Source organism: Oncorhynchus clarkii, chromosome 20 (genome assembly GCF_045791955.1).
Source record: "Oncorhynchus clarkii lewisi isolate Uvic-CL-2024 chromosome 20, UVic_Ocla_1.0, whole genome shotgun sequence".
Classification (NCBI taxonomy): domain Eukaryota; kingdom Metazoa; phylum Chordata; class Actinopteri; order Salmoniformes; family Salmonidae; genus Oncorhynchus; species Oncorhynchus clarkii.
Window position 1 is genome coordinate 54,555,850 of NC_092166.1, and position 24,643 is coordinate 54,580,492.

At 46.7% G+C, this 24,643-nt stretch overlaps 1 pseudogene; it reads left to right on the plus strand.

Annotated features, from left to right (window-relative positions):
- The window catches only part of LOC139376535 (zinc transporter ZIP11-like), a 146,014-nt pseudogene extending 133,511 nt beyond the window's left edge, over positions 1-12,503 (plus strand).
- The last annotated feature ends 12,140 nt before the right edge of the window (positions 12,504-24,643 follow it).

Below are 24,643 nucleotides of genomic sequence, written 5' to 3' on the forward strand. Positions count from 1 at the left end.
GTCAGGAGAAATTAATTACCTGCATTCTCTTTCTTCAGTTCCTCCACCTGGCCCTCGCTGGCTGCCACTCTTGTCTCCGTGTTCCACAGCTTCTTTCTCTACTCCGAAACAATGTCTCTCAGAACCACCACGACATCTCTCAGCTCCAACGCAAGTTCTTTCAGCTTCTGCACCTCAGTTAATCAGTCATGTTCCGTGAGTGTGAGTTTGTTGGTCGTGCCAGTAGCTTTGGTTCCTCTGTTTTCTATCTCAACCTTCTCTCCCTGAGCCTTGCCCCAGACAGACAGAACAGCAACACTAGCAGAGCAACATCACCCTTTCGTTCTGAAACGATGCCTGTTCAGATACGATGCGGTTTATGAGGCTCAGTTTTCCTTCTTATAACACTGAGTGTACAAAACATTAGGAATACCTTCCTAATGTTGAGTTGCACCCCCTTTTTCCCTCAATTCGTTAGGGCATGGACTGTACAAGGTGTAAAGCGTTCCACAGGGATGCTGGCCTGTGTTGACTCCAATGCTTCCCACAGTTGTGTCAAGTTGGCTGGATTTCCACTGGGTGGTGGACCATTCTTGATAGACACAGGAAACTGTTGAGTGTGAAAAACCCAGCAGCATTGCAGTTCTTGACACACTCAAACTGGTGCGCCTGGCACCTACTACTATGCCCCGTTCAAAGGCACATAAATCTTATGTCTTGCCCATTCACTCTCTGAATGGCACACATACACAATCCATGTCTCAATTGTCTCAAGGCTTCAAAATTATTCTTTAACCAGTCTCCTCCCCTTCATCTACACTGATTGAAGTGGATTGAACAAGTGATGTCAATAAGGGATCATACTTTCACCTGAATTCACCTGGTCGGTCTATGTCATGGAAAGAGCAGGTGTTCTTAATGTTATGTACACTCAGTGTTCAGTGGGGCAAAAAAGTATTTAGTCAGCCACCAATTGTGCAAGTTCTCCCACTTAAAAAGATGAGAGAGGCCTGTAATTTTCATCATAGGTACACTTCAACTATGACAGACAAAATGAGAAAAAAAATCCAGAAAATCACATTGTAGGATTTTTAATGAATTTATTTGCAAATTATGGTGGAAAATAAGTATTTGGTCACCTACAAACAAGCGAGATTTCTGGCTCTCACAGACCTGTAACTTCTTCTTTAAGAGGCTTCTCCACTCGTTACCTGTATTAATGGCACCTGTTTGAACTTGTTATCAGAATAAAAGACACCTGTCCACAACCTCAAACAGTCACACTCCAAACTCCACTATGGCCAAGACCAAAAAGCTGTCAAAGGACACCAGAAACAAAATTGTAGAACTGCACCAGGCTGGGAAGACTGAATCTGCAATAGGTAAGCAGCTTGGTTTAAATAAATCAACTGTGGGAGCAATTATTAGGAAATGGAAGACATACAAGACCACTGATAATCTCCCTCGATCTGGGGCTCCACGCAAGATCTCACCCCGTGGGTTCAAAATGATCACAAGAACGGTGAGCAAAAATCCCAGAACCACACGGGGAGACCTAGTTAATGACCTGCAGAGAGCTGGGACCAAAGTAACAAAGCCTACCATCAGTAACACACTACGCCGCCTGGGACTCAAATCCTGCAGTGCCAGACGTGTCCCCCTGCTTAAGCCAGTACATGTCCAGGCCCGTCTGAAGTTTGCTAGAGAGCATTTGGATGATCCAGAAGAAGATTGGGAGAATGTCATATGGTCAGATCAAACCAAAATATAACTTTTTGGTAAAACCTCAACTTGTTGTGTTTGGAGGACAAAAAATGCTGAGTTGCATCCAATGAACACCATACCTACTGTGAAGAATGGGGGTGGAAACATCATGCACACACATATTTGGTACACTCAGTGCATGCACACATCCCAGGAAGCGCTACATGAGACAGGTCATACGTGTCCGCGATGGAAAGTCCCAACACTAAAAGAAAATATTCGAGGGAACATTTGATCAGAGAGGTTTTACCACGTCATCAAGTCATTTCAACCGATGTTGTCTAAGACCGTGAGATGTCTGCCGCTGCTGTTTTAGTAAATCATCTCCTGAAGTCTCGGCACAGATTGTAAATGTTTTTTCTTCTTCTTTTGTGGTAGAACTATCACAGCCGTTAACACTATGGTCCATATTTGGTTTTATGTTTCTAATATTTTGTTGTTGTTGTTGCATTATTATATACTCTAATAGCAAACACAGCAATCACTGTGTCCCACCTGCACAGCTAAAACTTGAATTGTGCCTTTTTCCTAGGTCTTTATTCTCTCAAACACGGGGGGAGTCTGTATGGGAAACCATACATTACTGTACACCATTTCTCTCTTTAGACAAGGCCTTCATCCTGTCAGGCCTTTGTCTGCTTTCCGTTAGTGATGCCATTGGTTCGTCACGGCAGTCGCAGATATGGCCATGCAATATTGAATTAGTTACAGTCTTCATGGCAAGGATTCTCCATGGCAAGGAAGGGCAGGCCTCCTTCAAGGGTGTGACACAAGAGACCGAATCCCAGCAGGATGTGGGCATACATACATTATTACTCAGTCACAGAATATGGATGAGTGTAGCAGCAGGGTTAAGGCGGGTTTGTTTTCTTGTTCATTCTGGTGTGTTGGCGCTTACTCTGTCTCTTCTGATGATGAAGCAGAGATACAAGAGAGAGAGTTGAACAGGTAGAAAGAGACACATGGGGGGGGAAAGGAGGATGGGAGAAGGGGAGGAGAATATCACGAGGCTCTTTCTTTTCAACTTCTCTTACACTTTTATGTGGAAAAGGGGGCCAAAGGCCATCAGACATATTTTCTTAGCTTCAAAAAATGTCTCTTTTCTCCTTTTTCGGTCGTCTGGTAGTTGGAGTCGTGTTTCACTGATTGCTACTGACATTCAGCGCATTCCTGACATAACACAAACTAGCCTAAATGGTACGGGTTCCTCCACACGTGCAGACCTGCTCTCAATAGAGCCTTTCACTGCATCCCTCCATCCATCCAGAGAGAGAGAGAGACGTCGAGGAAAAGAGGGCGAAAGAAGAAAGAGGGAGAGGGGGAAGAGAGAGAGGAAGATGAAAAGAGAAGGAGAAACAGATGGAGAGATGGAAGGAGTGCCTACAGAACCATTTGCGTGCCCTGCCCCCCAGAGATTATTATTATTGTATGTTCAGCCTATAGCCATGGGGTTAGGAAAACGTGTGTGTAGTCTGAAGCATCCACAACTATCCCATCACTCTTAACCACTAAAATGCACAGCAGTAGAACCCAATACAATCCCCATTCCCCACCATCCAGTGGCCAGTCAGTATGAAACATATGTGTCTAGTTTGACAGACACTTCAATGGTTAGTTAGTGATTCCTCTGTGCTGTTTGACACACATTGCTGAGGGAGCGTGTGTGTGTGTGTGTGTGTGTGTGTGTGTGTGTGTGTGTGTGTGTGTGTGTGTGTGTGTGTGTTTAGGGGTTGGCTTAGTGGGGGAAAGAGAGCCTTGAAAGCAGAAAGAGAGCCTTGAGCTCCCTGGGCCCTCAGAGAGAAAAGAGGAATGAGGGATGGAGTCTAAAAGAGGGTCAAAGGTGCCACAGAGGGCAGGAGAGGAGAGGAGATCAGGTGTTACAACCACACACCTAGCAAAGGAAGGCAGGCAGGGAGTGAGGGAAGGTAGGTTAAAGCGCTGGGCCAGTAACCGAAAGGTTGCTGGTTTGAATACCCGAGCCGACTAAGTGACAAATCTGTCGATGTGCCCTTGAGCAAGGCACTTAACCCTAACTGCTCTGGATAAGAGCGTCTGCTAAATGACAAAAATTGTCAAATTGAAATGGTAGGAGCTCAAGACTGTTAGGTATCTGGTAGGAATGAAGAGAATCAATAGGATATGAGTTGTTCTTTGCTAACCCAGTGTTGTTAGTAAGTTATTTGAAATAGTCGCCGAGTCTAATGATTGCTAAGCGTTACTACACAGAGATAGACTAGCGATTAGCATGCTAACCAGCTCCTGTTTATTTCAGTACAGCTCAATACAGGTCGGTAGTGTCTCAGCAGTAAATCACTTGTTGAGCTAGCTAACGCCCTGCTAGCATCCTTTTGATGGGCTGCTAACGTGGGAGCCAGTGACGAAATCCCTATGCTGAGAACAATGTGCCTTTCATGACATGTGATAGCAATCATAATGATGTGTGTGAGAGAGAGAACCCTCGAAAAGGAAAAGGAGGGCCTCACACTCTAGGAGGTCTGATGCAATAATTGAATAAACAGCGTCTCGACAGCCAAGCTGTCTTCATCAGGATTTAATGACAAACACTGCGGGTCACTAGTTTATATAGTTTGGAAGGACACACAGGTGTCTGTAATCATGGCCGGGTGTGGCCTGATATCATTGGTTGATTTACAGATATAAATAAAAACATATAAAAAGCATCAATGGATAACATACGATCATAGATACAATTTGGCTACACAGGCCTACAAACATTTACAATGAATAGCAAAGGAGAGAGTGAACCCTCCTCGCCAATACCAGAGAGGCAAGGGAAAATGGTCTACAGGGTAGTGTCTGATATCAAGACAGACAGACGCATGCACGCACACGCACTGTACCTGCAGTGTTGATTGACAAACATGACATGAAGAGATGACCTACGATCCGGACAGTGCGCTCTCCCCGGAGGAGAACAGACAGGAGAGATGGTACATAAGCACTGTCCTGTACATAAGCACTTTCCTGATCGGTATGCCATTTTTTCATGTCATTACTGAGGACTGGACAGGCGTGGTTCCATCCGGTCTGGTCCTGTCCTGATACTGCAGCTAAACAGACAGAGCTGCCATGAAATGCTGCTGTAATGGGGAAATGTGGCTCACATTTATGAAATAGTACTGTATGAGGTGGTGTTTCCTGCCAATACGGCTCCCATGTGATTACCAGTGAACCTAGAACTGGGTGACTGGGTTCACCTCAACCACACCAGAGGCACGGGTTCTCCTCACTCTGGACTTCTCCTCCTTCTATTCTATCCCTTCTGTCTTTTTTTTCCCATTCTTATCTGTCTCTCTCTTTGTCTGCTCTCTCACGCTACCCAGATGTTTCTCTCTGACATCCTTCCTTCGTTCCAATACTCCAGCCTTCTCTTTGGTTTCTCCGGATTCTCATTTTCTTCTCTCTCTCTCTCTCTCTCTCTCTCTCTCTCTCTCTCTCTCTCTCGCTCCCTGGATTCTCTCTCTCTCTCGCTCTCTGGATTCTCTCTCTCTCTTTGCCGGCCCAGATGGCATCCCTGACCACGTCCTCAGAGTGTGTGCTGACCAGCTGGTGGACGTTTTCTCAGCTGACAGGCATCCCAGAGCCCAAATGACTTCACCCCGTCGCGCTCATCTCAGTCATTATGAAGTGCTTGTGATGGCCTACATCAAGGCCAGCATGCCAAGCACACTGGACCCACTCCAATGTACCTACCGCTCAAACAGATCCACGGAAGATGCCATTTCCATCGCTATTCACACGGCAGGAACACCTATTTGAGAGCGCTGTTCATTTACAGTTCAGCATTCAACGTTATTGTTCCCTCCATGCTCGACACCAAGCTCAGAGCCCTGAGTCTGGACACCACCCTCTGCAACTGAATCCTGGACTTCCTGACAGGCAGACCACAGGCTGTGAGGATTGGCAAGAACAGCTCCTCCACACTGACTCTTAACACAGGGGCCCCCCAGCGGTGTGTCCTCTGTCCTCTGCTGTACTCCCTGTTCACCCACGAATGCGTGGCTTTGTACGACACCGACTCCATCCACAAAGAAGTTGATTGTTGACTACAGTAAGCAGAGGAGGGAACATGGCCAATCCACATCAACGGGACTACAGTAGAGAGAGTCACAAGTTTTCAGAATATTTCAGATACCAACAGGCTCAGATACAGTTTCTATCTACAAGCCATTAGACTGTTGAACACTTCAACTGGACTGAAAACCTGCTCTGATTCTCCACATCTTAGCATACATGCACACACCCTCACAGACATACACACACATGCACATATACATTCATGCTACACACACATCACAACTGCTTCCTTCCTTCTCTCTCTCTTTCTTTTCTCTCTTTCTCATGCACTCCGTTTCCCTCTCTCTCTCAGGCTGTGGCAGCTGTAAACCTTCCCGTGACTAACTGTCATTAATCTTCCCTCTCCGGGGGCAGGCTCTTGACTCTGTGCCAGAGAGTGGTTCACAGGGATTGAGGGAAGGACAGAGGGAAGGAGGAAACCCAAAAGAGAGCTTTCCCCTAAAACACACAAACAAAGTCGTTCCCCCCCAAACACACCAGTGTGTGGCATTGCTGAGTTCCTTGCCCCCTGGGAACTGAAGCAGTCCAACTAGGATGCAGTGGAGTGTGAGCTGACAAACAAACACACTGGTTAACACCACTTATGAGCATGTTGTTGAATTGCCACCCTGGCTGCTAATAGTGTAGACTGGGAGTGTGCTGTTATGCTCAGTTTATTGATGCTTTGGAGAGCCTTGGATGGACACTTCTAAGCTCAACTTATTTTGTTTAAGATCCATTTTCTGCTGAACTCCCAACTCTTTACATCCAACGCTCTCCTCATGTGTCTTGACATGCTGTCTTAGCACTTGTTTCCATCTCATTTCATGTCCTGAGAATGAGTCCCTATCCGTGGTCTCTGTGGGTTTTGCTGTGATGATTTCCTCCGGTGCTGACTCATTCTCTGTGTAAAGTGACTGAGCACAACTGCCTTATAACTGACCCCGGAACAGGTTTCACACAGAAACTGCCAACAGCAAAATAGTAGAGTTTTTTTCCATGCTATGTACTATATATCGTTCAGATACAGTTTCCTCCTAGCTAACCAACAAACCAACCCATCCACCCACCCACCCACCAACCATACTTCACCAACCACACTTTCTACCTCACTTAGTTATGATAAAGCTCAAATTCCATTGAAGCAATGAGGTTCAAGTGAATGAAATGCTTCAAATGCAAACTCAAAGCTCTGAAATCTCTTCCACCTAGGCTTCTTAACCAATGTCAATGAAAGACCATTGATTAGGGTAGTGGTAATAAGAAATGTAATCTGTAAGGCCGTCAGACATAGATCTTAAGAAATGGTATCCTCTAAAGCAGGGGTGTCAAAGTCAAATGGACGGAGGGCCAAATAAAAAAATCAGCTACAAGACGAGGGCCGGACTGTTCGAATGTTCATTGAAAAATTTTTAAATGACGCATATAGTCTAGTGAACCTAATTGAACCTACTGAAAACCTAACAAATATATTACAATATGATCAGATAAATAAAGCAATATTTTCTTATGGCTCTGTCAGTAATCTTTAATTTTCAACAGACACAAAAGACAAATTTCCTTTATATAAATATCCCCATAACATGAACATTAAATGAAAGAAACCGGTATTCAAGGCACCATCAGTAGACTATATTTTCTATTTTAGCAAAAGTGGGCTAAATTTACTTCAAAGAAAAAACAATAATAGCAATTTTCTATCATCCACTCAACTGAAATATTTTTAAAATATAATTGGATTGAAATACAAAAAAATAAAGTGCAAAAATCTATTAATCAAAAACAACACTTTGTTTAAGGAGAAGTAACATGCAGTGAAAACAAATATTAAATTTTAACTTTTAAACTTGAACTGAGTAAAAACTCTAAATATGTGATTGCACAGTAATGTTCACTTGTTTGAGGTTGAGGGTGATACTTGGTGGTGTCCCATCTTTTCCACAAGTTCATCAATGTTCGGGGTAAGGCTCTGAGCTGAAGAAATCCTCAGAATTGAGTGGAGGTGTTCAGCAGTAAGTCGACTTCTGTGTGATGTTTTGTTCAGGTTCATCAAAGAAAACAGTTGTTCACACAGGTATGTGCTGCCAAACATAGACAACGTTTGAGCAGCCTGGATGCGCAGCTGGGGCATTGTGCCGGGGAGGAAACGGGCGAACTCCGCAGCACCCACTGCCGCATATTTTGCCCTCAGTGCATCATTGCATTGGAGGTCAATCAACTCCATTTGGAGGTTTGGTGGTGAGCTTTCCACGTCAACAGCAAATGGGTTACCGAGCAGTTCCAACCTGCTTTTTTGTGCTTCAAAGTCAGCAAATCGGCGTCGAAAGTCAGCGGCAAGCATACCTATTTTATCAGCCAACTGTGTGCTCGGGAACGCACTGGTAGAGAGCTTCTCTTTCATGGTCTGGCAGCTGGGAAAGTGGCTCAAATTTTCTTTCCGCATCTGCGTCTCCCACAGAGTCAGTTTGGTTTTAAATGCCTTCACTGTACTGTACATATCAGAGATGACACGATCCCGACCCTGCAGCTGCAAGTTTATTGCATTCAGATGACTCGTAATGTCACACAGAAAAGCCATTTCACACAGAAACATTTCGTCTCGGAGTTGTGTTGTGTCTTTCCCTTTGCTGTCCAAGAACAGACAAATCTCCTCACGAAGCTCGAAACATCTTTGAAGCACCTTTCCCTGGCTTAGCCATCGCACCTCTGTGTGATAAGGCAAATCACCATGCTCCGTTTCTAACTCCGTCAGAAATGCCTTGAACTGGCGGTGATTCAAACCTTTGGCTCTGATAAAGTTAACTGTGCGCGTGATGATGCTCATTACATGCTCCATTTTCAAGGCTTTACCGCACAACGCTTCCTGGTGTATGATACAATGATAAGCTGTCAGCTCACCTGTCGCGTTTTCCTCTTGCATCTTTTCCCGTATCTTCGCCACCAGTCCGCTCCTGTGTCCACACATCGCAGGTGCTCCGTCGGTTGTCAAACCCACGAGTTTTTCCCAAGGCAGCTCCATCTCATTTACACATCTTGACACCTCTTCATACAAATCATGCCCCGTAGTTGTGCCATGCATAGGACGTAAAGCCAAAAACTCCTCTGTCACGCTTAGGTTGGAGTCCACTCCGCGGATGAAAATTGACAACTGGGCAATGTCAGAAATGTCGGTGCTCTCATCCACAGCCAAGGAATATGCAATAAAATCTTTTCCCTTTTTCACAAGCTGCTCTTTTAGATTGATGGACAACTGGTCTACTCTCTCGGCAATGGTGTTTCTGCTCAGACTCACATTTAAAAAGAGTTGCCTTTTTTCTGGGCAAACTTCGTCACAAACTTTAATCATGCAGTTTTTGATGAAATCCCCCTCCGTAAATGGCCGGGCTGATTTAGCGATCTCTTCTGCCAAAATAAAACTGGCCTTGACAGCAGCCTGGCCTTGTGATTTGGCTTTTTTGAACAGAGCCTGTCGAGATTTGAGGCCTCGTTTTAATTCCTCTGCCTTTTGTAGCCTTTGTTCCATGTCCATATTCTTGTTTTTGTCCGCGTGTTTCGTTTCATAATGTCGTCTCAGATTATACTCTTTCAGTACCGCCACACTTTCTCCACACAGAAGACACACAGGTTTTCCAGCTACCTTCGTGAACATATACTCCGACTCCCACCTTGTTTGAAACCCCCGGTTCTCAGTATCCACCTTCCGTTTTGCCATTTTTGATGGGTATCTGAAAGTTAATTTTACTGTGATGCTGACGACTGCTGTGCCAATAAATATTGAAATGAAGCAGCCTACTGCTCGGTGCGTCACCTTTGCATTGTGGGAAATGTAGTATTGGTGCGTGTAAAAGATCTGCGGGCTGCCGGCTTGCTGCGGGCCGGTTCTAATAATAAATCATCAAGATCATCCCAGGGGCCGTAAAAAACCTTCTTGCGGGCCGGATGTGGCCCGCGGGCCTTGACTCTGACATATGTGCTCTAAAGCGTTATCGTCATGTGTTTTACAGAAACTTGGCCATTGGCATGGGTATCCAGAATTTCCCAGAGGGCCTTGCGGTGAGCCTCCCTCTGCGAGGTGCAGGGATGTCCACGTGGAAAGCCTTCTGGTGAGTAACGCTTCTCTGTTGATCCACGTAGTACCTTCATATGGCCCACTCTGTTCATCTGCATCTCAACTCATACTAAGGGAATTGTTTTATCTTGGTTTGACAGCCAATGACTGAAGGAGCCTTAAAGGGCCCTTAGTCGGGGTGTGAACGTTTAAACAAAATTGGGATTGTTAACATTAAGGGGGGTAAAAATGAAAAACATGTCTTTGCCGTGTTATAGACTAACTAGATGATAGGCTATAAAGGCCTGGGGAAAGTTGTGTAATATAAATAGAACCAGAGAGGAAGACACAAACTTTAGGCATGATGTTGTGAGATACAGATTACCATATGCGCACTGTTCTTTCTGCCTACCCCTCCTTTCTCTCCTTCCCTCGCACTGGCTCGCCTGCTCTTTCTCTTGGCTAATGATGACTGTGTGTGTTCAGTCTTTCGGTCTGTTGTGTGTAGAATATCCTAGCATGGTCATTGAAGATAGGCCCTGCTTTATTGAAGTTGCGAGACATAGCAAGACGAGGAATTGCGAGATACAGCGTTCCATTACGAGATACAGCTTTTGATTACCGATCGATGAGCCTAGTGCACGGTTCTGATGCTCTGCCTGGTGGCCAACCTGCCTATACTGTGCCCTCTCTCTCTCTCTCTCTCCATCCCTCGCTAGCTCGCTAGGAAATATGTGTTTGTCTTCTGGGAAGTGCGGCAACTAATCAGTCTCCTCCGTTCCCAAAATACTGAATTTTGGTGAAATACAAACTTTGCCACGTGGAATTGAGGTACGGTACCAGTAGTGCAAGTGCAATGCTTAACCGACGCACCTTGAGACCCAAACCGTTGCTGACAGCAGCCGCATTGTGAATTTGCGTTGGAATTGTAGGAATTTTTCTTTTTGTTTTAATGGAAAACCAATTTTAAAAAATGGCAGTTTAAAAGTTAAGATCATTTTTTTGTTTGTTGTCACATCCCTACCCCATAGAGTTCTAACTAACTCATGGTCTATTTCCTCAGGTATGGACAGCTCAGTGGTATGGTAGAACCAATCGGCGGGTTGCTAGGCGCCGTTGCTGTGGTGCTGGCGGAACCACTGTTGCCATACGCCCTGGCCTTCGCTGCCGGGGCCATGGTGTATGTGGTGGTTGATGACATCATCCCAGAGGCTCAACTCAGGTGGGTGGCCACGCAGACTGATGGAGAACATCGAGCGAGATTTGAGGGATAGATGTTCTATTAACAGTGCCCTCCCATCGCTAAACTCGTGTCTTAGTCAAGGCTTAGCCCATGTCTTAGTCAAGGCTTAGCCCATGTCTTAGTCAAGGCTTAGAAGAAAAGGAAACGCACACCTATTTAGATGAGGCGCTGGCTAGCGGAGTAGAAAACTTGAAAATAAAAGAGAGCCGCACACTCTAGGAGCTCAGATGCAAAAATTTAATTAGCAACGTTTCGACAGCCAAGCTGTCTTCATCAGGGTATTCATCAGGCTATTCATCAGGGTATTAGTCAAGTCTAAGCCCATGTCTTAGTCAAGGCTTAGCCCATGTCTTAGTCAAGGCTTAGCCCATGTCTTAGTCAAGGCTTAGCCCATGTCTTAGTCAAGGCTTAGCCCATGTCTTAGTCAAGGCTTAGCCCATGTCTTAGTCAAGGCTTAGCCCATGTCTTAGTCAAGGCTTAGCCCATGTCTTAGTCAAGGCTTAGCCCATGTCTTAGTCAAGTCTTAGCCTATGTCTAACTAACCCTTTCGAAAACACTTGAACAAAGTGTCCTAGTAATACATAAACATACAAGGAGAGGGTGACAGAAAGGAAAGAGACAGAAAGGAAAGAGACAAAAAGCATAGAATATGGCCGAGAACGAAATACATTTTTCTGTCTCTTATTTTTCAAAGTTTTTCCCACCCTGGTTCCAACTCTTTGCTTGGTTGTTCATAGCGCTCCCCATCTCTGTGACTGAGCCAGACTTGATCAATCGCTGTCTTTGTGTAATTGTGAGCCGCAGGGAGGGAGAGTGGGAGAGGAGCAAAGACATGGTCCCCCTGGAATGTTCTGGTTTTCACAACCCTGGGCGTATTGTTTGCTTTAAAATTCAAGACGGGAAGCGAGCTGTCTTTTGGCTTGTCCGCTCTTCAACATCCAACAGTTTGTGTGGGTAGACTGTCACTGTGAAGTGTGTGCCTGTTGGCCTGTTTATTGTGTGTGTGTTTGTGTGTATGTATGTGTGTGTGTCTATCATTCTGTCTTTGTCTCCGTCTGTCCGTCTCTATTTCTGTCTGTCTGCCTCTATTTCTGCCTGTCTATCAATCTTATCTTTCCAGACTTTATGTCTCAGTGTACTGTATATGACTTAAGTACTGTATAAATACACCAACATTGATTAACCCTGTCCATGTATATTGTCTTGAAGTGGGAACGGTAAGCTGGCTTCCTGGACCTCCATCCTGGGCTTTGTAGTGATGATGTCACTGGACGTTGGGCTGGGCTGAGGCTTCGCATGGAACACCGCTGATGTCACAGAACGATGTCACAGAATATGACAATCACCAGACCTTGAAAGAAGAAAAGGGACCAAATCTGCCTTTTCTCCAACTGCTTGCTTTTATTTTATGATATGATTTTTGGAATTATAACATTTTGCGCATTTCATCCAACGATCTGCATATCCGTCGATTCTCATTTTACACCCAGTCGGCTCAGGGATTCAAACCAGCGACCTTTCAGTTACTGGCCCGACGTTTTTAACTGCTAGGCTGCTGTCCCGTGTGCTCCCTCTCCGGCCTCTAGGTCACTAGGCTGCTGTCCCGTGTGCTCCCTCTCCGGCCTCTAGGTCACTAGGCTGCTGTCCCGTGTGCTCCCTCTCCGGCCTCTAGGTCACCAGGCTGCTGTCCCGTGTGCTCCCTCTCCGGCCTCTAGGTCACTAGGCTGCTGTCCCGTGTGCTCCCTCTCCGGCCTCTAGGTCACTAGGCTGCTGTCCCGTGTGCTCCCTCTCCGGCCTCTAGGTCACCAGGCTGCTGTCCCGTGTGCTCCCTCTCCGGCCTCTAGGTCACTAGGCTGCTGTCCCGTGTGCTCCCTCTCCGGCCTCTAGGTCACCAGGCTGCTGTCCCGTGTGCTCCCTCTCCGGCCTCTAGGTCACTAGGCTGCTGTCCCGTGTGCTCCCTCTCCGGCCTCTAGGTCACCAGGCTGCTGTCCCGTGTGCTCCCTCTCTGGCCTCTAGGTCACTAGGCTGCTGTCCCGTGTGCTCCCTCTCCGGCCTCTAGGTCACCAGGCTGCTGTCCCGTGTGCTCCCTCTCCGGTCACTAGGCTGCTGTCCCGTGTGCTCCCTCTCCGGCCTCTAGGTCACCAGGCTGCTGTCCCGTGTGCTCCCTCTCCGGCCTCTAGGTCACTAGGCTGCTGTCCCGTGTGCTCCCTCTCCGGCCTCTAGGTCACTAGGCTGCTGTCCCGTGTGCTCCCTCTCCGGCCTCTAGGTCACCAGGCTGCTGTCCCGTGTGCTCCCTCTCCGGCCTCTAGGTCACTAGGCTGCTGTCCCGTGTGCTCCCTCTCCGGCCTCTAGGTCACCAGGCTGCTGTCCCGTGTGCTCCCTCTCCGGCCTCTAGGTCACCAGGCTGCTGTCCCGTGTGCTCCCTCTCCGGCCTCTAGGTCACTAGGCTGCTGTCCCGTGTGCTCCCTCTCCGGCCTCTAGGTCACTAGGCTGCTGTCCCGTGTGCTCCCTCTCCGGCCTCTAGGTCACCAGGCTGCTGTCCCGTGTGCTCCCTCTCCGGCCTCTAGGTCACTAGGCTGCTGTCCCGTGTGCTCCCTCTCCGGCCTCTAGGTCACCAGGCTGCTGTCCCGTGTGCTCCCTCTCCGGCCTCTAGGTCACTAGGCTGCTGTCCCGTGTGCTCCCTCTCCGGCCTCTAGGGCACTAGGCTGCTGTCCCGTGTGCTCCCTCTCCGGCCTCTAGGTCACTAGGCTGCTGTCCCGTGTGCTCCCTCTCCGGCCTCTAGGTCACCAGGCTGCTGTCCCGTGTGCTCCCTCTCCGGCCTCTAGGTCACCAGGCTGCTGTCCCGTGTGCTCCCTCTCCGGCCTCTAGGTCACTAGGCTGCTGTCCCGTGTGCTCCCTCTCCGGCCTCTAGGTCACTAGACTGCTGTCCCGTGTGCTCCCTCTCCGGCCTCTAGGTCACCAGGCTGCTGGTTATGGCGATACACCTGTCATCATCGTCAAGCGCACCTACCCGTCGTCAGACTCACCTGGACTCCGTTGCTTCCCTGATTACCTTCCCTATACATGTCACTCACTTTGGTTCCTTCCCCAGGCGCCATTGTTTCCGTTTCAGTTTCATGCCTGTGCGTTGTTCGTGTTTCTTGTTTTGTTTTGTGTTTCGTTTATTGATTAAGTCACTCCCTCCCTGAACTTGCTTCCCGACTCTCAGCGCACATCGCCACAGCTGCTAGCCGCCCTGATTCTCGAAGAACATAACTTATAAATGCCTCATGAGCTCAGTGCAAGCGTCGTACCCAATCAGAACCCAGAATATAATCTTGTTTTACTCCAATGTTTGTGAACAATTGAAATGTAAACAAGCACTGCATAGCCCCAAAAGATGGTTAAAACTATTATTTGGATATCATGGATGGTCAGTCTTTGCATCCATAGCTATGCTTATGAATTTGAGAGTGGTTCCATTTCTCCAGCCTTAACCCTAAGCGTTTTACCAAAGCAGTGGTGGGGTTAGGGTTTTGTTATTGTTTCAACTGCAGATTGCCCCTTTAGGATGCTCAACCAAATATTTTGTTTTTCTTCTGAAAATGTAAAGAATTATGTTTGATACTGGATCCGAATTATAAAATGTGACAATACTTGAAGATTGATGTTTGTATGACTAGCTTAGATTGGAATTGAGACCGCCGTGTATGAAAAGTTGATATTTTGTATTGAATGGATCTTTATGGAGTGTGTGCCATGGGGTTACGCCTCTAAGCCATGGGGTTACGCCTCTAAGCCATGGGGTTACGCCTCTAAGCCATGGGGTTACGCCTCTAAGGGCTTATGCCATTTTGGCTCCAGCTGTGTCGACCACTGCACAGTTGTACCTCAACACTGTGTTTTGAAGGCTAGTTATGGTCACTGAAGGAAACACAGGGATCTGGGTCTACAGACATGTCACGAATAACCAGCTGAATGTGTTGGTTTGCCAGATCTTTGCTCAGATGAGGATGTACTGTAAAATATTCAGAAATGGCGCACACCCTGATTCATTCAGGATGGCATGATGTTTTCATCTTCCGTGAAGCAAACATTTAAATGACAGAGTGATTCTGTGTCTGTTTTTCCTTTTCTCTTTAACTTAATTGAGGGAGGGAGGGAGGGAGGGAGAACGTAATGCATGGTCCACTTTGTGTTTGGATGAAGGGAATGGGAATAGCAACATTTTACAGCTTGCTTCTTTCTTTTCTCAATCTTAGCACACCTTTCCATTCTTATTGCATTGTTATTATAATACCGTAACATTCCGCTATTCTTACAGATGAAATGTCATGACTAATGTGAAGGTTGTGTGAGAAATCAGCTGGGCCTTTTGCCGTTCCTTTTTTTTCCCATTCGTGAACTGTACTGTACTGCGTGAGGCAGGGGGGGCTTTTAAACCCTTGGGACCAATTAGAATAAGGACTTCCCTGTCCATGTAATCTCATTCATTGTGATCTAAAAGGCTAAACTGATCCTAAATCAGCACTCCTACCCAGACACGCTTGAAACAAACTGCCCCTTGTCGCCCTGCCTGACTCTGTTCTAGCAGGGGGGGGGGTTAGATAGAACAATTCCAAAGGGAAAAGGGAGAAAGACGTGTTATTGATGGCGACGATGATGTAATAAACCAATACTGCTTCCACTATGTGTGTTTTTTTTCTCTCTACGTTGTGAGTCAGTGGGGTCAACCCTGGTTCAGCCACTGCCCCACTGACTCATGAGTCACTGGAATAAATCACACACTGTACTGTAGACCTTTACTGTCATGCAGCTGTGCTCTTACTGTACACGGCCCGAGCCTAACTGGAAATGGTGTAAATCATGCATTTTTTTTTTTTGCCATTGGGAGATTGTCATAAAAAACATCAACACTTATGCATAAAAACACGAGTTATACTTAGAAGTTGTCCCATTCAGCCTTCCTCATGCACTAACCAATGTAAAGGCTTCATACATGTCACAATGGACGGTTTTGTGCTGCTGGCACACTGCACTTCCCTGTCAACAGGAATGATGTGTGTGTGGCCACTACTTTGAACAGCGGACATGAGACAGTGGGGAAATGATAAAGTTTCTACGCACTAGGCCTGGGGAAAATGCAGAGAACAGTAGAGCGGACATTTTCTGGAATGAAATGTTACGTTCCTGGACAGAGATGGGGGGGGGACCTTTGGCAGCCCTCTGGAAACCTTACATGACGCCACTATCCTTTCATACTCGCTTCTCTATTACTTGCTCACTCTTTCGTCCGTCCTTTTTCTCCCCGTGTTTTCTTGCCATTTCAGTCCTCAGCCCTTCAAGGTGTAGCTTTCGGGAAAATCTGAGCGCGTTGAATGGACCATTTCACTTTGACTGAGGCCTTGTCTTGTGCAATGTATCCGCTGTCCACTCAGGCTCACAGCGCTAGACAATGATACCAGTAACCTGAACCGTCACCCATCCTTATGTAACAAATGCTCAACTCCACGGCACTTCTATACCTTTGTACGCTCTGTGTAAGCCTCGGCCCTGGCAGCTAGTCGACTGGCACACACATAGAGGTGTATGCGTGTGTGGGTTTTCTCCCTATTTTTCCTATTTGTTTTTCTTTGGAGCTGTGATAAGTACGATAGGGAGAGGCGAGACGCGGTTTTGCTTCTCACTGAGTCGGAATGCCAGTGCAGGAAACACCTTGTTGCCACGGTGAAGGTGAAGGACAAAGAACCCCTTTCATAGCCACCCTGTGCCAGCGTCTCCCGGAGCGACCATGCCCACCTCACTGAGGGCAGGGATTGGTATAACGCGGGACAATGGCTATTGTTACGGCTCTTCCCTGACTTTATTGGGCACCGGCGAGTCTGGGAAGCCACAAGCATGGAGCGCATGCACACAATATATATATACACACTCACACACACTCACATAGTCTCTGGAGCACACAGGATCCGAGAGAAGGGACCCTTTCTTTACTTTGTGCCTGGGATCAAATGGCTCCTTTGTCTGGTGGCCATAGTCCTGTATGAGGAGAACAGTGGAGAGCATTGACCACAGGCCGTCTGCTAGTAATCTGGTCTGGAGAGGCGGTCAAAGAATGTCAGAAGTAGCCAATCCAACGGCAAAGAACAGTACAGCACTGTTAGAGCACTGTTACACTAGGGGAGTGCTGAGGAAAGTCTGATGCTCAAGCACAGGACATGAGGATGTAGAGTAGAGATGCGGTGGGGTAAGGGATTGAGTATGTGAGGTATAGCTTAACCCGTGAGTGGGTAGTACGAGTACAGATATAAGGTATGATCTCAGTCATAAAGAGAGAGGGGGAGGTCGAGAAAGGAATGGTAGCTTAACTCTGAAGATGGTCTTGTTGTGAGGCTTTGACAGGCTACAGCGTCAACCAATGGCAGCACACCTTGCTGACAGGTGCTTACTCATGCCTTGGGAGAATGTGTGTGTGTGTGTGTGTGTGTGTGTGTGTGTGTGTGTGTGTGTGTGTGTGTGTGTGTGTGTGTGTGTGTGTGTGTGTGTGTGTGTGTGTGTGTGTGTGTGTGTGTGTGTGTGAGTGAGTGCGAAGGAGTAAAAAAGCGAAACGGAGGGGAGGAGACACTCCAGGGATTGCGTGCGGACATCAAATGTTTACTTCTAGCTGAAAGAAAGGGGAGGTCTGTGGTTAACAAGAGTGGGCAGTGACCCAAAAAGCTCAAAGCAGGAGCTTCGCACGCAACTTAACAATACTACCTTTATGAAGGACTGCATCGTAACGGCCGACTCTCTTGTGCTCTCTCTCTCTCTCTCTCTCTCATGCTCAGACAAAAAGGAGATTTCAAGTGATACATCTTGATACCTGAGTCATTGGCATAGCTAACATGACAAAGTCAAAACCACTCCTGTTCCTTGGCTTATAAGAGTACAATTACAAACCTTCCAGTATCAGCCCGCTGGATCATAGACCCCAGACCCATAAAGTAATTGGACCCAGCAGCATAGTTCAACAAGGTTCAACAGATTAAATGTCCCTGCTTTCTGGTCGATTTAATGATAACCGTATCATCATATAAGAGGGAATGTGGGAGCGATATGGCTGTGTATGGTTAGTGATCATATACAATCTATCATTAAATCATCTATAGTTTTTGTCATGTGTGTTTTTCAGGGCTCCCTCTCTTGCTGTGTTGGCAGTGGGAGAGCATGGTAGCGGTACAATGTGCCACGTTGTCGAAGAGACAAGCCTCTGCATGCGAGAGCCCTCTCAACCACAACACTGGGACAGGTGGATTTCTCCGGGTCACGCAAATCCACTCACTCACACGGACACGCGAAGCCGGTACACACATACACACGTCTGAGGTATAACCTACTCAGGGCCAGCGTGGTTGAGGTGTCAATAATTAGGCAGATGCCTTCATTGTCACCAGCGATCTCTGACCCTGTGGAGAAAAAAAAACGGCCATACAAAGGTAGACTGGTGCGTAGGAGCGTTGGGACAGTAAACGAAAGGTTGATGGATCGAATCCCTAAGCTGACAAGGTTCAAATCTGTCATTCTGCCCCTGAGCAAAGCAGTTAACCCACTGATTTCCCCGGGGCGCCGATGACGTGGATGTCGATTAAGGCAGCCCCCCACACCTCTCTGATTCAGAAAAGTTTAGTTAAATGCTTAAGGCACATTTCAGTTGAATGCATTCAGTTGTACAACTAACTAGGTATCCCCCTTTGCCTTTCCTCAAAGGCAACACCACGGCTGATGGTCACAAACACACTTAGTGGCATCAGTGTAACTTACACTGAATTGTGTGCGTGTGACTGTAGGCACGTGTGAGTGTGGTGGGGACGAGGGAAATTGATTTAAACTAAACACAGCCCTTACAGTGGGGACGGGAGGATGTGGAGAATAACATGGTTGTGTCCTCTAGCAGGGCTAATTGATTGGCTGGTTTCCTCTCCCTAAGTGGCTTCTGCACCCCTGGGGATCTGTGATCACTCATTTCCACAAACACTCACCATCCTGTCTAGTCATTCACCAGACTGTGTGTGTGTTTTACTGTTTATAAGTGACAGACAGACAGACAAGACACTGACAGAGGCTTTACGAGTGAGAATGGAAGACAGAAACAGGGAATAACTACAGCTCCCAATCAGGTTGAGTTCAATGTGTCCCTCAAGTCTCTGTATAGAGCTATTCTTCGGCCTCTGAATGAGCCCTTGTGACAGTGGCGGCAGAGAAAAAACACAGACAGGACAGAGATAGTGAGACCCAAAAGACCAGTGGGAGACTACAGAGACCAGAGATATTAAGTAGTGTCCCAAAACCCTAAAGCAGATGAAGACTTAGGATCTCTCAGAAATTACTTTAGCAGTGGGTTATTCTGACACACATTTGTTGACCAATTTATGTCATGTTCCCATTGTGAATTTTTTTTGTGAATAGGAATCATTAGAAGTTACTCTTTTGGTGATTGTTTAAAATGTTTAATTTCTCATTTATCTCTCACGCGTTGCTAAATATAGAAAACCACACAAAGGGCAGGAACCACTATAAAGCACAATTATAAAGACATCACTTTCGCTTTCCCCTGGTTAACCCACAGCAGCAGCCTGTGCAGCGGTGGAGGGAGAGGCTGAGGAACGCCGGAGGAATGTTGCTGTGTTACCGGAGAGGCAGACTGACTGACTGATCACACACTGAACAATGTCTTTGTGTTCCGCGGCCCAACCCCTCTAGTCACGCAACGCCGTGTGAGCACACACTTTCCGTAACCGCTCAGCCCTGTTCACACAGGAGCGCTATCAAGTACCTGCATCTTTACAGGATCGCGTGCAGTTCAGGTGTTCGGGAATTCAGGTGTGAGTGTGGGAGGGAAAACCCGGCGCGGCTTTACCATTGACTGCATCCGAAACATATGGCAGTTTTGACTCCCAAGCTTTTTTTTTGCTGCGTCTTGGAAGTGCATCAACTCAGGGAACTAACCTGAACATCGGAACAAGGACAATGATAAGTATATAACGCTGTTTGAACAAAACGTTTGTGTGGGTTGGCTTCTCGTTGATTGCCCCTTTTACGCACGCTTCCCACACTCACCCAGTCCATTCTGTGTATAGTTCCACTACTCTTCTTAGCCAAGCCGAGTTTTTGCGTGCTAGTAATTTAAAATGCTCAAAAAATAACAGCATGTCTGCTGGCAGGGAGACTTTAAAGTGATGTAAGACTGCCAGCAGAGCGTTCAGTCAGAGAAGGGCCTGTTCTTTGATGTAGCCTGTAGTGTTACTGTCATGTTCTGTTCATTTGATTAAAGAGAGACCAGGATAATACAGACAAATAGGTGAACAAGTCCATGTAACCGACTTACATTTTATTTTGTGTTTTATGCAGGTTGGGAACAGCTGGAGTCACACATTTGTTTGTGGGTGGGGACTACATATCCCATCGGTCACTGCCCAAATTATTTGGGTTAGCAGCTCTCAACATGGCTCAGTTATGTGCTGGCTTTTACCGCGTGATACGCGACTTTTTGGAAATGCAAAGATGCGTGAGAAACTAGTGCGCGGCTGCACTGCAAACCGCTGGATCGCGCTATACAGTTGAACAAGGCAACGCAAAGAACAGACTGGACTACGCGAGAACATTTCATCCAAATCTGGATTTATTCTGTGTTAAGTGGATTTGATAAATGAAGCAGTTTTCGCAGTCATGTGCTCTTTGGTTCATTGACTATTGGATCTCATGGGATAGCCTATCCCTTGTCCCACTGTCAGATGTGTGTGCGTTGTGGAGAGCTTTGTATGGAGTTGTGTTCAGCTGAGGATTATTATAATTTTTTTAAATTTGTGCGTGGGATTCTTCATTTAGATTTCGACGCCCATATATTTTTACGCATCGTGCTTATGAATATTTATATCCCGTGTCATATCCATAGTCTACAGTTGCCCAGGAGTTGGGCTTTCAGAACCTATCACCATCAGTTACACAGGTGGATGTCACATAACGGCCCTGTGCGTGATGTAAGAAGAAACTGGATTTTGGATTGTAAAACGTCACCTCTGGATAAAATGTAGCAAGAACATAGTTTTGCATTGGCCTGACAGGTAAACCACTTTCATATGTTTCTCTAAATAGGCGTATTCTCTCTCTGTATATGTGCGTTTTGGCGGACTCTATGATAGAGTGGAGTTTAGTCCGCAATGCGTGTATGTAAGCAACTTGGAAGACATATAAATATAATGTTTGTTGTTTAATCAAAGTGGTCTAAAGAGTTTATTATCCTATCGTAAACGTAAAGTTAGCTTATGCATTTTCTCCAAAACTTCTCATGTCATGCATGTCAAGCAACTTGTCGTTTCTATGGTGACGTTTAGAGAACTAGAGTTACTGCTCTGCTGCTCTCGCGCGGTGGTGACGTGTACAGACTTGTCGTACCATTCAATATCAGTTTGGCCTCCCTGTACGGAAACGTTTAATTATTTCTGAAATGTTAGCTGGACCTTTATGGCACGTGTGATAGTGCACTGTTATGTAATGGCAGGGTTGCTGCTTCAAGTCACAATTGGCCCCCTCATAGCCTGGTCCCAGATCTGTCTGTGGTCTTTCCAACGCCATTGCTCATTGTCAAGCCAAACATACGAATAAGTGACAAGGAGTTGACGTGATAGCACAAACAGACGGGCACTCCCGGCTAGCCCCATCAAACGCAACAACATTGAAATGAACACGATTGTGATGATGGGGAAATTGACTCCTGTCCTTCCTTCAGACCTGGTAAAAAGATCCTGACTCAGCCTGTGTGTAGGTTGTGGAGCAGGAGCTGTTCTCCCACTGGAGTAGTCTAGGCCAGTTGTTCAATGTGGGTGATGTTCTCTGTGTGGAATTGCATCACTTAATGTCTTCTCTCCCCACTGGGTAGTTTATAGAATGGTGTCCTTATAATATTTGTCAACTGTGATCTTTTCAGTATGTGATGAAGTAATACTTTATGAATCACATGTATTTATAGAGCCCTTTTTACAACAGCAGTTGTTACAAACTGCTTATATAACTCAGCCTAAAACCCCAGAGAGCAAGCAATGCAGATGTAGAGGGAAAAGGGAAAACTCCCTAGAAAGGCAGGAACCTACGAAGAAACCTAGAGAGCAATCAGGCTCTGAGGGGTGGTCGGTCCTCTTCTGGCTGTGATGGGGGGAGATTACAAGAGTACATGGCCAATTAAGGCCAGATTGTTCTTCAAGATGTTCAAACCTTCGTAGAAGACCAGAAGGTTCAAATAATAATAACAGTGGTTGTAGAGGGTTCAGGTCAGGTCAGGGTTTACATGGCCGCAAAAATTGGCCATTTACATGGACCCTTAGAACTAAACAGTGGGACTAAGCACTGGAACAGATAAACAGTGGGACCTAAGCAGTGGAACAGAACAGGACGTGTGTGTGTGTTACCTGTTGAAGTACAGGTGCACCTATCTTGTGTCTGTAGTAATTAGCTCTGCCTCCACCTTGTGGTTTGAACGGGTTAACAATCTCTTGGAGTCTCCTAGAGCCCTCTCAATGGACCACAAAATTCCCAAATGCAGTCAAATACCCCCACCTAATGGTGATGAGATAGTATTGCAGACAAGGGCTTTTTTATTAGCAGGATAATAACTATCCTTGCCACCACCACTAGGGTGTACTAATGTCCCTATACCTCTGGTGAGATATTTTGGATTGCGGATATTGTGTAGTGAAGAAATGCATGATCAAAATTTTGAAGTGTCCAACTTTGAAGAATTTATGCTTGCTCGGTTGCATGATTGCTTTCTCTCTCTCTGTCTCTCTGTCTCTCTCTCTCTCTCTCTCTCTCTCTCTGTCTCTCTCTCTCTCTCTCCCTCTCTGTCTCTCTCTCTCTCTCTCTCTGTCTCTCTGTCTCTCTCTCTGTCTCTCTCTCTCTCTCCCTCTCTCTCTGTCTCTCTCTCTCTCTCCCTCTCTCTCTCTCTCTGTCTCTCTCTGTCTCTCTCTCTTTCTCTGTCTCTACCTCCCTCTCTCTCTCTCTCTCTCTCTGTCTCTCTCTCTCTCAATTCAATTCAATTTGCTGTATTGGCAAGATGTAGCAATGTACATATTGCCAAAGAGTATTTTGGAAAGTGTGTGATTCTGGTCACGCCTGCTCCCGCTCTTCCCCCCTGGCACCTGTGGGCGCCAGGCTGCCCTGCATTACGCACTCCTGCCACCAGCTGCATTGTTTGTCGTGTGTACGTGTTACCCGTGCGCTGACGTTGTTCCCGTCTTGTTCTATGTCTGTTCCCGAATAAATGTCTGACTCCCCGTACCTGCTTCTCCTGTCCAGCGTCGGTCCTTACAGAATGCAGCAGCCATCACACAAAGCATTGGGGTTGTCACGCTGTCACGGGGCTGTCACGGGGCTGTCACGCCCTAGCTGGATCGAGAGGTTTCCTTGCCCCGGTTGGCCCGGAAGGCGCCCATCCCACGTCGGGCCTCAGCCGGGTCATCAGGTCTTGTTCGCCGAGCCGGCCCATGAGTTTTTCTTGTTTTGTTGGTGACGTCGGGCTTGGATTCCGCCGCCGCAGGTTCCCATCCCATGTCAGGCTCCACCGGATCATCGGGCTTCCACGCTGCAGTAGGATCGACAGGCGTTCTTGCCTCAGCCGGCTCGCCAGGCTCCCACGTCACTCCCGGTTCGCGGGGAGTTTACCCCCAGCCGGCTTGCCCAGCGCCCATGTCTCGGCCGGCTTGCCCAGTTGGGACGCCGGGTGGCCTGTTTATTAACACCTGTTTATTACCTCCCCTAGAAATGTCTGACTCCCCGTACCTGCTTCTGCTGTCCGGCGTCGGCACTTACAAAATTAACATAATTGTAATAATAATAATCAAGATTTTCAACGGGACAATCAATAATAACAATAATTAAGGGTAAAAATAACCATGCAATGGACAATAACAATGGCATAGAGGACACTGTCCCTCATCTTATGGCAGGCAGCAATGTTGTGCACCGCCAACTCATAGCTCTCTGCTTCTTCCCCCAACAGGACATGTAGACTATTCTCATCAGAGCAGTCTTTGAAACCTTGAATAAGGGTTTAACATTTGGGGAAATGACACTCTCTAATTGTTTCATATTTTTGACATTTTGTCAGGAAATACAGCTCTGTCTCAGGTTCTGCTGTGGTGCCGTGGTTGCACAGCCTTTCCTCTACATGGAGCCAGGTTTTCCTGTGTCTACCCTTCTCAATGGTAAGGCTGTGATCACTGAGCCTGTACTTTGTCAAGGTCTTTGTGGTGTACTATCGATTTAAGGCCAGACAGCACTGCATTTTTCTTTGTGCTTGTGTTTCCCAATAGGTAATGTAGTTTTGTTTTGACTGTGTTGTAATTTGGTTTATTCTGATTGATTGGATGTTCTGGTCCTGAGGCTTAAGTATGTTAGTGGAATAGGTTTGTGTACTCAACCCCAGGACCAGCTGGATGAGGGGACTCTTTTCGTTGCTCTTGGCATTGCAGGGCTTGCTAATAATATGAGAGGGAATCACTGTATTTGAGGTGTTTCTAAAA